Source organism: Chenopodium quinoa, unplaced genomic scaffold, assembly GCF_001683475.1.
Source record: "Chenopodium quinoa cultivar QQ74 unplaced genomic scaffold, ASM168347v1, whole genome shotgun sequence".
NCBI classification, from domain to species: domain Eukaryota; kingdom Viridiplantae; phylum Streptophyta; class Magnoliopsida; order Caryophyllales; family Amaranthaceae; genus Chenopodium; species Chenopodium quinoa.
In genome coordinates, this window is record NW_018743175.1 from 487717 (window position 1) to 502583 (window position 14867).

A 14867-nucleotide genomic window follows, 5' to 3' on the forward strand; every position below is an offset into this window, starting at 1 on the left:
GAGGAATAATTCAAAGTTGAGATTAATGAAAATAAATTGGTGAAAGTTGGGATTAAAAAACTGTATTAATCCTTTTTATTATTGTATTGAGGCTAGGAGTATTATGCGAGAAGTTCTTCTGAAGTGGAAATTTCCAAGAGAAGGGCGGGTGAAGCTAAACACTGATGGAGCAGCGAAAGGAAACCCAGGGAATGCATGTGATGGTGGCATAATACGAGGCCATGTTGGAACAAAGTGTGTTTTGGGTGTGAGTTTTGTGAAAATCACAAAGTCCCACATTGGTGGGAAATGAGAGTCTTGCTCTCTTTATATAGAAGTGTGTAGTATACTTGGGTGTGGCCCAAGGGCCACCCACATTTTGTGGAGAGGGAAGACTTACCTACCGAGCCACCCTAACACACACACGCGCACCGAACCGAACCGAGCTGGGCTGGGTCGGGTCGGACGATCAAAATAGATTTAAACTAGAATTAATTCCTTGATTTATGGTAATTGTTTTGACTGATTCCCTACCATTAATTATAACCGTTTTTATTCCAATTTTTTTTCTACATTACCGTTTTTTAATTGGTCGTTTTTGACATTAATTTCGCTGGTTTTAAAAACGGTTTTAATGGCTACCGTTATGCTACTGCTTTGACTATAAAAAGAATACTTTGCTCACCGTTTTCATACACAGAAAACTTTTTCTAAACTTCTTCCTCCTAAAATATAGAATTAGAGCAGTTTCTTATTAGTTTTGGTGTTTAATTTGCCCGTTGGTTCTGTGCAAATCCATCGGTACACTATATTTTGAGAGGCTGTTTTATCCTGGGGACATCTGGTGAAGGTTCGATCTGCTTGCACAAAATTAAAGACAGTGTCGTGAATGTTCTAAAGAGAGCGACATTGTCCGCGACTCAGTTTATTTCCCGATAACATTGTTCTTATTATTTTTGTTCTTGTAGTTCCGTTTATAGCAATTTTAGAACACTTCTTTTCTGCCTTCGTGATTATTATGTCTACCGAAGAAATGACTATGTCCAACGACCTCAACAAACCCTTCCGCTTTGAAGGTGCTCACTTTAAAAGATGGAAACCAAAAATGCAATTTTTCTTGACTGTTAAAAAGCTTCATTCCGTATTGACTGTTCCTAGGCCTGTTATTCCTGATAATGCTGATGAAGATGAAATAGTTTATTTGAATAGTGAAATTGAAACCTGGAATGAAACTGATTTTATGTGCAAGAATTATATTCTTAATGGTTTGTGTGATAACTTGTACGATTATTACAACATGGAAAAGTCTACTAAGGAATTGTGGGAGGCCCTGCAAAAGAAATATGATACTGAAGAAGCTGGTACCAAAAAGTATGTTGTTAGTAGGTATTTGAACATATGACCGATGAAAAGTCAGTGGATGTGCAATCTCAGGAACTTCAGAAAATCGCCCATGAGATTATTTCCGAAGGTATGGCCTTGATGAAAAATTTCAAATTGTTGTTATTATTGACAAATTGCCCCCTTCATGGAAAGATTTCAAATATAATCTGAGGCACAAGACTAGGGAATTTTCCTTGGAAATTTTGATCACTCGGCTTCGTATAGAAGAAGAATCTAGGAAACAGTACCAGAAGGAAGAAATCTTACAGGTCAATGCGAACAATGCTTCAAAAGGCCGGCTGCAGTTCTCAAGCCTGCTGGTAAGAATTTCAAACCTCAGAACCGGAAGACAACTCCAACAGAAACAAACAGAATGTTCAAAAGAACAATGGATAGCAACAGTCTCATCTATCTAAGAATGGTACTGGTCAATTTCTATGCTATATGTGTGGAAAACCAGGCCATATGCCTAACCCTGCACCTGCGCATGCAAGCATGATTGAAGAGCCCCTTGTGGCTATGATAACTGAGATAAACCTTGTTGGTGGATCAAAAGGGTGGTGGGTAGACACTGGCGCTACACGCCATGTTTGCTATGATCGTCGGATGTTTAAAACATACACTGAAAAGACCGATGATAAGAAAATGTTGTTGGGTGATTCCCATTCCACTTATGTTGCTGGTATAAAAAATGTTGAGTTGAAGTTTACTTCCAACAGGACTCTCATTCTGAAGGATGTACTGCACACTCCGGAAATGAGAAAGAATTTAGTTTCTGGTTTTCTATTTAATAAGGCTGGTTTTACACAAACCATAGGTTCTGATTTGTTTACTTTGACTAAGAATGGAATGTTTGTAGGAAAAGGATATGCTACTGATAGTATGTTTAAACTGAATGTTGAGATTAATAAAACTTCTGGTTCTGCTTATATGTTGTGTTCTGGTATTAATGTTTGACATGTTAGACTTTGTCATGTTAATAAAAGACTCATAAAAAACATGAGCAACCTAGGCCTTATTCCTAAGTTTTCTCTTAATGACTTTGACAAATGTGTATTTTGTAGTCAGGCTAAGATTAAAAAAACACCTCATAAGTCAGTTATTAGAAATTCTGAACCATTAGACTTAATTCATTTGGATATTTGTGAATTTAACTGAACGTTGACCAGAAATGGACAACGATATTTTACCACCTTTATTGATGATTGTTCTTATTATACTTGTGTTTATTTGATGAAAAATAAAAGTGATGCTTTGAAATGTTTAAGTTCTTTGTGACAGAGTTTGAGAATCAGTTCAACAAGAAGATAAAAAGGTTACGAAGTGATCGTGGAACTGAGTATGATACTGATGCTTTTGTAGTATTTTATAATTCACATGGTATCATACATGAAAGGTCTGCCCCTTATTCTCCAAAGATGAATGGTAAGGCTGAAAGAAAAAATAGAACTTTTACTGAGTTAGTAGTTGCTATATCCTTAAATTCTGGTGTTGGTGATCATTGGTGGGGTGAAATCCTTCTTACCGTTTGTTATGTCTTGAACCGTGTTCCAAAGACTAAGAGTAAGGTTTCTCCTTATGAAATACTTCATAATAAACAACCTAATATTTCTTATTTCGGAACTTGGGGTTGTCTAGCATATGTTAGGAATTCTGATCCTAAAAGAGTTAAGTTAGCCAGTAGAGCTTATGAATGTGTGTTCATTGGATATGTTGTTAACAGTAAAGCATATAGATTCTTTGATTTAAATGCACGTGTAATTGTTGAATCTAATGATTCTGATTTTTATGAGGACATGTTTCCTTTTAAATCTAGAAATAGTGGGGATTCGTCCTCCTCTATTATTCCTGAAGTTAGGTCTAATTCACAATACTTGGATGCTGAACCCGAACTAAGAAGGAGCCAATGGGCTAGAGTAGCAAAAGACTTTTGCCCGGACTTTGAAGTTCTCATTGTAGAGGAGGACCCATCTGCCCTCCAAGAAGCCCTAGCCTCAGTTGATGCAGACTTATGGCAAGAAGCCGTAAATGACGAAATGGACTCACTTGAGTCTAATCGAACTTGGCACCTAACTGAGTTGCCACCAGGTTACAAGACAATAGGTTGCAAATGGGTCCTGAAACGAAAGCTGAAAGTTGATGGCACCGTTGATAAGTATAAAGCTCGTTTGGTAGCTAAAGTCTACAGACAAAGGGAGAATGTTGATTTCTTTGATACCTATTCATTTGTAACTAGAGTAACTTCTATTAGAGTGCTAATGTCTCTTGCTTTTGTTTATAATCTTGTACTGCATCAGATGGATGTAAAGACTGCATTTTTGAACGGTGAATTGGAAGACGAAATTTACATGGATCAACCGGAAGACTTTGTCATCCCAGGAAAAGAGCATCTGGTATGAAAATTAGATAAGTCTCTTTATGGTCTCAAACAAGCACCTAAACAATGGCATGAAAAATTTGATAACTTAGTCATTTCACATGGTTTTAAAATAAATGGTAGTGACAAATGCATATATGTAAAATTTGAGAATGACATTTGCACTATAATTTGTTTTTATGTGGATGACTTGTTAATATTTGGCTCGAATATTCATGTCGTGAATGATGTAAAGCTATTGTTGAATGCTGAGTTTGATATGAAAGATCTAGGAGAGGCAAATGTAATCCTTGGAATTAAGATTACCAGGATAGAAAATGGAGTTTCTTTGGATCAATCTCATTACATTGAGAAAATCCTATAGAAATATGGTTACTTTGACTGTAAACTTGCTAGTACACCTTATGATCCCTGTGTAAAATTATTTAAGAACACTGGTGATGCCGTAAGGCAATCTGATTATGCGAGCGTCATTGGCCGCTGATTGTACTAGACCCGACATTGCCTATGTCGTGGGATTATTAGGCAGGTTTACTAGTTGTACTGGTTATGAGCATTGGCATGCTATTGAAAGGGTCATGAGATACCTTAAGAGGACCATGAACCTAGGATTACATTATGAAAGGTTTTCAGCTATACTAGAAGGATATAGTGATGCTGACTAGAACACCTTATCAGATGACTCTAAGGCTACTAGTGGATATATTTTTACTATAACCGGTGGAGCTGTATCTTGGAAATCTAAGAAACAGACTATTTTGGCTCAGTCCATCATGGAGTCAGAAATGATGGCACTAGCTACAGCTAGTGAAGAAGCAGGTTGGTTAAGAGACCTGTTAGATGAGATTCCCTTATGGGAAAAACCATTACCGGCTGTCTTGATCCATTACGATAGTACCACGGCTTTCAGAACCGTTACTAAAACGGTAAGAGACGACAAATACGTCGTAAGCACAACACTATAAGAGAATATATCTCAATCGGAGCTGTTAGAGTGGATCATGTACGCACTGAGAATAATTTGGCTGATCCTTTGACGAAAGGATTGACTAGAGAGAAAGTCCATTATTCTTCTAAGAAAATGGAACTATTTCCATTAAAATGAGTCACTCATAATGGTAACCCAACCTATGGATTGGAGATCCCAAGAAATAGGTTCAAAGGGTAATAACAAGTTATGGAGTGATATGAGCTGATTATGTTCAAAAGACATAAATTCCTGAGCGATCAAGGATGAGTTAATAGGAACTCTTAATAAAATATATACTCCATTTGGAGTGGAGTACCTAGCTACAGGAGTATTCTTGATAGATTCACCTATTCGTATTCACTACGTAGAAGTTCAAGTTGAAAAACACTTCTGCAAACCCTATATATGTAAGGATTCTGCTCGAAAATGTTTTCAAAAAATTTAAGTGGGGGATTGTTGGAACAAAGTGTGTTTTGGGTGTGAATTTTGTGAAAATCAAAAAGTCCCACATTGGTGGGAAATGAGAGTCTTGCTCTCTTTATATAGAAGTGTGTAGTATACTTGGGTGTGGCCCAAGGGCTACCCACATTTTGTGGAGAGGGAAGACTTACCTACCGAGCCAACCTAACATACACGCGCGCGTCGAATCGAATCGAGCTAGGTCGGGTCGGGTCGGATGATCAAAACATATTTTTAATTTTTGGACTGATTATTGTTTAAACTATAATTAATTCCTTGATTTATGGTAACTGTTTTGACTGATTCCCTACCATTATTCATAACCGTTTTTATTCCAATTTTTATTCTACATTACTGTTTTTTAATTGGCCGTTTTTGACATTAATTTCGCTGGTTTTAAGAACGGTTTTAATGGCTACCGTTATGCTACTGCTTTGGCAATAAAAAGAATACTTTGCTCACCGTTATCATACATAGAAAACTTTTTCTAAACTTCTTCCTCTTAAAATATAGAATTCGAGCAATTTCTTATTAGTTTTGGTGTTTAGTTTGCCCGGTGGTTCTGTGCATATCCACCGGTAAACTATATTTTGAGAGGTTTTTTTTATCCCGGGGAAATCCGGTGAAGTTCGATCTGCTTGCACAAATTAAAGGCAGTACCGTGAATGTTCTAAAGAGAGTGACATTGTCCGTGACTCAGTCTATTTCCCGGTAACATTGTTCTTATTATTTTTGTTCTTGCTGTTCCGTTTATAACAGGCCATAGAGGTGAAATATTTGAGGTTTTTGTGCTGAATTATGGGATTTGTACAAGTACAAAAGCTCAGCTTTGTGCAATTTGGCGTGGGCTGAGTGTGGCGTGCCATGGTGGACATAGAAAAGTCCAAGTCTCGCTTGATTCAGCTACTGTAGTCTGCATGTTGGTGGAACAAATTCTAGCCAACTCCCCCTATATACACATCATTTGAAAGTGTAGAGCTTTCATCTCCCGCAGCAAATGGGAGGTAACTATTAGCCACTGTTACAGGAAGTCTAACCGAGCCGCTGACTGGTTAGCGAACTATGGGGTTAATTTGGTGTCGAAATTCGTTCTTCTTGAGGCGATCCCGAAGGATCTTCATGCTGTTTTATTGGAGGACCTGAGTGGAGTGATGCGGTCTAGGATGGTGCCGGGGGGATCGTTTAGCTAGTTTCCTTTGTTAGTTTGTTTTTTCGTTTGTTTTTGTTGTTTCTTTATCTTATTTTCTTGTTTCGCTTTTTGGGGCTTTACCCCTCTCCTTCACCCAAAAAAAAAAAAAAAAAATAAAATAAAATAAACAACTAAACAAGGTCATATTTTTATATAAGCCCATATGCTCTATTTGTAATTCTATGTCAACAAAGTAATTACCGAGCTTAATAACCATCATGAAGTAAAAAAAAATGGTATCATCATGTAGTACGTACTTGGTCTAGTGTTAAAAATTATATTGTATCTCACAAGTCATAACCACTGTGAGATCAATCCCCTCTAGAGACAAATTCGGGTGGGAATTCTCTTGTCCTTCACCCCTACCCACTCCTATAATTCGGTTTGATTTTGTTAAGGTCTGATTAGGTCAAGTTTAAGTATATATGGTCTAATCATCTCCTTTTTATATTTTAATATGAAATACGGAGTATATATAAGAAAAAATATAATCAAATAGTAGGGTCTTGTTAAATTTAATGTGAATGTGTAATTTTCTAGTATGTATTTTTTTTTATTATTTTTATTATTACACAACTAAAAATGTGTAGTATGGTGTAATAGGTAAACAGTTAAGAAAAAGTAGTGTCTTATTTGCATTGAAAAATTGAATTACGGAGTACTATATTATTATTATATTAATACTAGGTTAGGCTCATGCATTGCACAGTTTTTTACAAAAATTCTGATCATCTATTTGCAATCATATAAGAACCCTTCTCTATATAAGAACTCATTATATGTAAGAACTAATCTGGATTGTAGGATTAGATTTGATCTGACCGCTCAAAATGAATTGGTTAATAATCGCATTTTAGTAATATTCGCTGCAGTTGCCCCTTTCTCTCTCTCTAGACTTGATACATTATATATATATATATATATATATATATATATATATATATATATATATATATATATATATATATATATATATATATATATATATATATCTCCTTTCATACTTTTGGATGCAAACTTCTTTAAGAAATTAAGGTTTGTTGTTCAATTTAATGATTAAATTATTTTCATTCATTCCATTCTATTGTATTCAAATGATTTATGCTGCAATTTTTAGCATTTTTTATGCGAAATTCATGCGTTTTTAAGCATTTTTTTTATGCGAAATTCATCATTTTTTTACCCGATTTTGCTGCGACTTTTTGTGCTATGTTGTGGCGATTTTAGATGTGATTCTTGCTTCAATTTTAATGCTATTTTGCTTCCTTTTTATATGGCGATTTTTCTCAAAATTTTTCCAGATTTTTTCTCAAAATTTTGATGCTATTTTACCGTTTTACCATCCTTTACTGTTAAGCATTTGAATTTGATATCTTCAATCTAAATGCTACTTGATGTAATTTTCTTGGAATTCATGTAATATTAGCAATTTTACCATGAATTGGAGCTCATTTATGATTTGAATCTGCAACATTCTGAAATTTTTTTGTTTTAATTTGATCTTTGGATATGTTAATTTCTAGTCTATGTTCTAAAGTTTATTCTATATGCTCTAAAGTTTCCTTCTATATGTTCTAAAATTAAATCTTTATGTTTAAAAGTTTATTATTTATGTTCTAAAGTTTAATAACTTTTTGTTTACATTTTTAATGAATATGTAAACGTTTTATTTAAGTTTTTACTCTAAACTTCAAGTTAGTTGATATAATAGACTAACCAAGAAAAGTGTAAGAAGCTAGTAATCTGCTTCTTGCCAGAACAATCATACTTACTTCAATTGAAAGGTGAAAGTTGTAACTCTGAGTTATTAAATTTAGGCAAATGATCTACTTTTTATATCCCTTTGTTTGTGAGGATTTGTGCAGAGCAACATCTATTGATTGAACCTCGTAAATTCTATTTTAGAATTGGGCAGAGAATAAAGTGCATGATATTAAAACTTGGCTGCATTTTCTAAATTACTCACCCACTTATTGCTTATTAGAGGTAGGAAATTGGTTGCTTGATTCAATTTCTATTTGGCTCACTTGTGTTTGGATATTTAGCCATATAGGTTTTGTTCGAGATGAGTAACTTGGTGTAATGTCAGCCTGATTTGCATTTGGAAGTATAGTTGATTTGAAGTAATAGAACATTAGTTGCTTTGTACTTAGGAATTATTAGAACTATTATTGTTTGCTATTTTTTATTTTGGCTGAATAGTAACTCATTGTTGTGTTATTATTGATATGTTTAATTATAGTTAGCTTTTGGATTAATAGCAATTGATTAACATGTTCGATTATTATTGCTATTTTTGTTTTAGTACTATATTTGTTTCACAATATGTGCAACAATTGAATATTGGTAGTTCATTTTGTAGTTCGAATATATTTATATACATTAGCCTACAACTTAGTTGTAATGGATGGAATTTGGATTGGTGGAAATCCCTTTTATTGGTATGTGTCAGCATAATGTTTGCACTTAGTTGCCCTTCTATAACTCAAAGGGTTGTGCATTCAATGTTGAGGTATAATTTGATATAATTCTTATTATATGTAGAGCATAATTACCATTGTCAACCATTAACACAAGTGAACCTTAACTGCATAGTGATTTAAAACTACTCTGCTCCATACCATATCATCAGCTCATTTATCCATTTTTCTATAATGTTCGTTATATAAACCTTCCCGTGATTGTTTGTTTTGAAGTCCATGATTAGATTAGCAGAAAAAAATTTAGTTAATAAATAGAAAAAGTTTAGAACATAAGAAAAAAATTTAGAACATAGGAAAAAAAATTTAGAACATAAGTATAAAAAACTTTAGAACATAGGAAAAAATTTAGAATATAAGTATAAAAAACATTAGAACATAGAAAAAAATTTAGAACATAAGTAGAAAAAACTTTAGAACATAGGACAAAATTTAGAACATGAATAGAAAAAAATTTAGAACGTGAGGGAAAAAAAATAAGTAGATAGGATAATTTTTAAAACATAAGGATAAAAATTTAGAATATAGGATAAAGTTTAAAACATAAGTAGAAAATATTTAGAATATAAGCAGGAAAATCTTTAGAACATACAACAAAGTTTAGAATATAAGCAGAAAATACTTTAGAACATGCCGTTAGGACTTTGGCCACCTAGCTTATTATAAAGCCTTTATGTTCTAAAGTTTACCCTAAAACTTCTCTCTATGTTCTAAAATTTTCTCTCTATGTTCTAAAGTTTACTCTTTATGCTCTAAACTATATCATTTATGTTCTAAAGTAATTAATTATGTTTTAAAGTAATTCACTATGTTCTAAAGTTTCCCTATATGTTCTAATGTTTTCCCTCTGTTTTAAATTTTCTCTCTATGTTCAAAAGTTTTGTTTCTATGTTTTACAATTTACTCTTTATGTTCTAAAGTTTTGTATCAATGTTTTAAGCAATGTTATACTAATAATAAATTTGTGTATTGTCCTCCCCAAAGATGCTTGTGGCATTCACGCAATAGATCTTTTGCAACATCTTTGACAATAATAATGCAAGGACACTCTTAATTGCAATTGAGAGGAGGTGTAACTGAATTTGTCATACATTAACATTCTCACATATGGTGGCATTTTTTTGTTTTGCTAGGATCCGAAGCAGTAATGCTGATTGTTTCCATCACAATGTTGTTACATGGGATAGTTTGGCTACATTTCATAGTAATCGCTTTGTTCCTTGGAAGCCATTAAATGTAATGTCGGACACTACTACTGCCGATGCCCGATGACTTGCATAATTACATGTACCGATGAACATACGTATGATTAGAGTAATGCTACGCATGTAATATACAGTATTTTTTAAATAAAAATTACTTTTGAGATTATTTCATATAGTTTTTAATAATTTTTCTCTAATTAAAGTTGTTTATATACATTAGGCTGCTAGCTCAACGGGTAGAGCGTTGTGTAAATGCACAAAAATATAGGTTCAATTATCACGTAGGTTTATATTTGCAATATGGAGACAAGAGTTTGTATAAGAGCTTAGTTGTTTCATAGATTCGATAATTATTACTCACAATCTTTTAAAGGCAATGTTTTGTTTGTATAACTTTGTGCCTATTTACTTTATATATTTTTTTGAGTCATTTTTTTATGATAACCTACGTAGGAATCGGAACTACATCCTTTATGTATTTGCATAGTGCTCTACCACTTGAGCTAATAGGTTTTTTTTTTAAGAAGCAAATATCTTATATATTAATAATCACTTCAAGAATCAAGATCATACTCATCATAGCAGTCCTAGCGCAATTATGGGATCTTCATCAATCCGTACCATTTGCTAATTTGAGCCGGCTATCCCAGTGCCCTTCCTACCCTATTGAGAATAAGAAATATAGTAGATACCCAATAATTAGCAAGGAGTAAAATATAGTTTACAATTAAACTAATAGGCGAGATGTCCCTCTTACTAATTTTTCTACATTTTTTTTTTGTTCCAAAGTTGTTCTAAATTTTTCAAGCTGTGTTCTAAATTTTTTTTTATTTACGTTCTAAATTTCTTTTGCTATGTTCTAAAGTGAATCTAATCTAATTAAATCAAAAATCAAAATTTATTAATCAGCCTTCCATTAGAGGTATCAAAATTCCCATGCTGCTACTTCAATGTGTCAAATTTGAGCCATTTCATCGACCAACCAGAAGCAAGCTTAGTAACAAGCATAATAAAAGCTTCAATTTAATACAAGCTTAGAAGATAAAGCCAAAAGTTGAACGAAATTGTAGCAGGCACATTAATTCAAGAAACATCTACTCCGTATCATCTTATTCATTCTAATTAACCTTGCAAAAATACGAACTATATATACGTAGTACAAAAAAATTAGCCGACAATTGCCCAAAAAATCATCAAAATTCTTCGAAAATTTTGGAGTATAAGTTACCTTTGCATTTAGAACAAATTTCTGTATGAATTTATTGTTCTTTGCCTCATTCCATTCAAATTTTTCTTCAATTTGTTCTTCCGTCAAACTAGGGTTCGTATTTGCAAAAATTCTAATTAAATTGCTCAATTCAACTTGTTTTATGTAAGTTTATGAGTAAAATTCGTTGAATTTGAACAAAAATTAGAAGAAATTTGATGTTATTTGCTTCGATTTGGAGCAATTACATTGGATTTTAGAGAAAAATTGGTGGTTTTAAGACAGAGAAGATGATGAAAGTGTGAAAAGTGTTTGAGGAGAAAGAAAATCAGATATTTTGGGTAAAATATGAAGTTGGGCAGCTTCACTATTTAAACTAATGCCATTCAATGTTCTCCGTTAATCTTAACCGTCTATTTTGATCTAATCCTACGGATTAGATTAGTTCTTATATACATTAGTGTTCTTATATAAGGTGGTATTCTTATCGGATCTCTCTCTCTATATATATATAGAAGAAGGATCATGTGAAAACCCTCCCCTTAGGTGAGAACCATTCTAAGGGTGAGAACCCATGTTACACCATCCGTTTTGATATTATGGATGGCTAAGATTGATTTTCGATTTGCTGATTTGTACATGTGGGCGTTTTTTTTTTTTGCATTGGAACACGCAATCAGTCATCATTGCTTCCTCGGAACATGGTTTTTATTTTTATTTTTTTTTTATTTTCTGCATTGAAACACGGTAATATGCATTGGAAAACCAAGAGATCCAGCCATTGAAGAGAGAGAAAATAGAAATCTGGTTTCATTTTAATTTAGCCATTGAAGAGAGAGAAAATGGAAAATATCATAGCAAGAAGGTACATTTTAATTTAGCCATTGAAGGTACGATTTATCTCTCATAAATAAAGCTTTTGAATCAATTTTTTTTTTTAATCTGATTATTTTTTTGTGTAGAATAAGTATACAAAATTTCAGAATTTTTGGAGTTCGTTTGATATTTTTTTGGTTAGAATTTTCGAAGCAGTGCAAAAAAGGAACAAATATGGAAATGCAGATTTCAAATGAAGATTTCTCTCTCATAAAAAATTCTTTTGAAGTGATTCTTTGTTTTGAATCTTCTTATTTTTTTGTGTAGAATAAGAATACAAAATTTCAGAATTTTTGAAGTTCGTTTGATATTTTTTTGGGTAGAATTTACAAAGCTGTGCAAAAAAGGAACAAATATAGAAATGTAGATTTCAAATGAATATTTCTCTCTCATAAAAAAATCTTTTGAAGCAATTATTTTTTTGAATATGATTATTTTTGTGTGTAGAATAAGCATACAAAATTTCAAAATTTTTGGAATTATTTTGATATATTTTTGGTAGAATTTTCGAAGCAGTGCAAAAAATAGGAATATATGGAATTATGGGCATATCATGTAATTGGAACACTAGTACTTATATATGGAACAATATATAATATTTATGGGACAACAGTTCATATTTCTTGAACAATATAGATACTTTTCGACAATTATGGGCATATCATCCAATTGGAACACTAGTTCATGTCTATGTAACAATAGACCATATGTGTGGTACAATAGTTCAAATTTCTGGAACAACATAATTAAAATTCGAGAACTATGGACATATCATGTAATTGAAACACTAGTTCTTATATATGGAACAATATATAATATTTATTGTAATAATTATGCTTGAACAGTAGACATAATAATATGGAACAGTAGTTCAAGTTTGTAAAACAGTATTTCAAATGAATGGAACGATAGTTTAAATATTTAGAACAATAATTTAAATATGTGAAACAATAGAAATAGTATTATGTAACAGTAGGCATAATATTTTGGAACAATAGTTCAAATGTGGTACAATGTAGTTTATTGGAAAATCACATGAATGGTAATATGGAACAATATAAATGATAGATGGAACAATAGTTCAAGTTAGTGGAACAGTAGTTATTATAGAACAATGGACATACTGCGTGGAACAATAGTTCAAATATGCGAAACAGTAGTGCAAATATATGGAACAACACAATAATAATTACATGCAGTTGGAATAGTAGACCAATTATTTGGAACTACACATTTATAATAATGTTATTATTGTTTTTTATTATTGAATTTAGGTACAGTAGGAATATGTATCAGAAACAATAAGTATAACAGTTAGGAACAATAAGTATACGTGTTTGAGAACCAATAGGAATATATACACAACAATAAATGCCCATAGTTCTCGAATTTTAATTATGTTGTTCCACAAATTTGACTACTGTACCACACATATGCTCTATTGTTCCACATATATAAACTAGTGTTCCAATGACATGATATACCCATTATTCTCGAATATTATTTATATTGTTCCAAAAATATGAACATTTGTCCCATAAATATTATATATTGTTCCATATATAAGAACTAGTGTTCCAATTACATGATATGCCCATATTATATATTGTTCGAATTTTAATTATGTTGTTTCAGAAATTTGAACTACTGTACCACACATATGCTCTATTGTTCCATAGACATGAACTAGTGTTCCAATTGGATGATATGCCCATTATTGTAGAATAGTATTTATATTGTTCCAGAATATGAACTATTATCCCATAAATATTATATATTGTTCCATACATAAGAACTAGTGTTCCAATTACATGATATGCACATAGTTCTCGAATTTCAATTATGTTGTTTCGGAAATTTGAACTACAATACCACACATATGGTCTATTATTCCATAGACATGAACTAGTGTTCCAATTGGATGATATGCCAATTATTGTCGAATAGTATTTATATTGTTCCAGAAATATGAACTATTGTCCCATAAATATTGTTCCATATATAAAAACTAGTATTCCAATTACATGATATGCACATAGTTCTCGAATTATAATTATGTTGTTCCAAAAATTTGAACTATTGTACCACACATATGGTCTATTGTTCCATAGACATGAACTAGTGTTCCAATTGGATGATATACCCATTATTGTCGAATAGTATTTATATTGTTCCAGAAATATGAACTATTGTCCCATAAATATCAAACTAATTCCAAAAATTCTGAAATTTATATGCTTATTCTACACAAAAAAAATAAGCAGATTAAAAAAAACGCTTTAAAAGATTTTTTTTATGAGAAAGAAATCTTCATTTGAAATATGCATTTCCATATTTGTTCCTTTTTTTGCATTGCTTTGAAAATGCTACCTAAAAAAATATCAAACTAACTCCAAAAATTCTGAAATTTTGTATGCTTATTCTACACAAAAGAATAAGCAGATTAAAAAAAACAAAAAAAAAAACGCTTCAAAGATTTTTTTATGAGAGAAAAATCTTCATTTGAAATATGCATTTCCATATTTGTTCCTTTTTTTGCATTGTTTTGAAAATGCTACCCAAAAAAACATCAAACGAACTCCAAAAATTCTGAAATTTTGTATGCTTATTTTACACAAAAAATTAATCAGATTTAAAAGCTTTATTTATGAAAGAAAAATCTTCATTTGAAATCTGCATTTCCATATTTGTTCCTTTTTTGCACTGATTCGAAAATTCTACCAAAAAAATAATAAACGAACT